Source organism: Hordeum vulgare, chromosome 5H (genome assembly GCF_904849725.1).
Source record: "Hordeum vulgare subsp. vulgare chromosome 5H, MorexV3_pseudomolecules_assembly, whole genome shotgun sequence".
Classification (NCBI taxonomy): Eukaryota; Viridiplantae; Streptophyta; class Magnoliopsida; order Poales; family Poaceae; genus Hordeum; species Hordeum vulgare.
Window position 1 is genome coordinate 185,225,390 of NC_058522.1, and position 2,329 is coordinate 185,227,718.

The window sequence follows — 2,329 nt, forward strand, 5'->3', positions numbered from 1 at the left end:
TCGAATGTCAGCTTTTCCTTGCGGAAGTTCTTATCAGTGCCGAAAATGACGTCCAACGCGATCTGGCCGAGTGACTTGGCCTTTCGTCTAGGGACAACTCCATGGAACTGCATGCTGCTCTCTCTAAGATTGGACATCGGAATGCCCATCCCCTTGAGAGTGTCGGCGTACATGATGTTCAAGCCGCTGCCGCCGTCCATGAGGACTTTGCGCAGTCGGACTCCTTCCAACACCGGGTCGACAACCAGAGCCTGCCTCCCTGGGGTGGGCACGTGTGCTGGATGATCCGACTGGTCAATGGTGATCGCAGTCTGAGACCATTTGAGGAACGTGGAGTTGGTTGGGGTGGCCATGTTCACCTCCCTGTTCACCAGCTTATTCGACTCTTGCTTTCCACGTCAGCAAAAATCATCAGTGTTGCATGGACTTTTGGGAACGGATCCTCCTTGTCCTCATCATCCTGTTCATTGTCCTTTTCACTCGGCTGCCCTTCACCGAACCCTTGGATCAGGAGGCGACATTGCCGAGTGGTGTGCTTCGGCAATATGGCGTTGCCTTCTTCGTCCATCTTCGTGTGGATTGGACATGGCTGATCCAGGATGGAGTTTTCGAACTGCTTCTTCTTGGGGGTGAACTCAGCTTTCCCCTTGCCCTTGAACTTGGCATTGGTAACGGCTGCTGCCTCTGCCTGTGGACTGGACGGAGCTTTCTACTTCTGCTTCCGAGTGTTGTTCCCATCTCCATCAGCGACTGCTTTATGCTTGCCGCTACGTATGTGGTCCTCTTCTTCACCATTTGCATAGCGTGCGGCTATCTCCATCATCTTGCTCATGGAGATGTCGCCTATCCGACCAAACTTCAGGTATAGATCTCTGTACCGCACGCCTGCCTTGAAGGCGCAGACTGCTTGGTGCTCTGTGACGTTCTCCACTGTGTAGTAGAGGGTCGTCCAACGCTGGATGGAATCGCGCAGGGGCTCATTCTGCTTCTGGACACAGTGCTGGAGCTCCACGAGACCAGCAGGGAGTTTGCACGTGCCCTTGAAGGTCCTGATGAAGACTCTGACCAGATCTGCCCAGCTGTAGATGCTTGAAGGAGCCAACTGGTTCAGCCATGCTCGTGCCGAGCCGTGGAGCATCAGGGGGAGATGTTTCATGGCGACCTGGTCATCTCCGCCACCGATCTGGACCGCCACTCGGTAGTCGTCCAGCCACGTTTCTCGCTTGGATTCTCTTGTAAACTTGCTGATCCCCGTCGCCAATCAGAAGTTGGTAGGGATGTCAGCTGAACGGATGGCCCGACTGAAGCACTCGGGGCCAGAGACGATGGTCCTGCTTCCACTCGGACGGTGTCTGTCGTGACCATCACTGTGAGCTCAACTCCTGTCGACCTTCCTCTGGGCGATGTACCCTCTTGTGTCGGGCCTTGGATCATATGTGTCACCGACTGAACGCCGATCCTCATGATGTCGGGGCTCGTAAGGCCTACCCCGCGGAGGGGTGCGTGAACGGCGACGATCTTTGGGATTCATGGAACGGCTGCCTCTTCTATGTCGCTGATGAGAATCGGGGTTGTAAACCGACCGATGCGTCTTCGCGTGAACATAACTGTTGTGGATCCTGTTGTGTGACTGGGAGACCACTGAATTCTGCTGCTGTGCAGTGTGCAACAGGGCACGGATCTGCTCGATCCCTCTACCAGCCTCTGAATCAGTCGGTTGGAGGGAATCGGCTATCTTGGCAGCGGCAGCCAGGTTGAGGATGGGTGTGCGGAACACCTCCACGTTGCTCTGACGAGTGCGTCGGTCGGCAGAATGGCGGGGTTGAGGGCGAGCGCTGGATGACTCTCCGACCTCGTGCTCGTTCCAACCAGTCTGGCGGGGACTTTCATGGGAATTCGCCTTGAGAACTTCGGCTGTGGGCCCGCGACCCAAGTACTCGGAAGGCAACTAAGTCGGAACTGAGTCCAAGCACTGGGACGGCGACATGACCACAACCGACTCGAGGACCGCCACTTCAGAGGACGCGTTCTAGCGCGCCTGGGCGTGTCGCACCCAACGCTGGGGCCTCTTGTTGCGGCGCGTGACGGGGCCGAAGATCGACACTGGAGCTGATTGCTGGAGAAGAAGGACGCCGCGGGCACCGACACGGAAGTGTGTAGCCCCGCGACTGGGGAGCGCCTCGACATCGAGTGGCGCATCCCGATGCCATGCCGAATCGTCGATGATGAAGGAGAGTCCACCGAAGAGGATCTCATGACCCATGCACAAATCTCCACCGGACGACATGATGAAAAGATGAAGTCACAAACTCGCCGGAAGTCGCTTAGA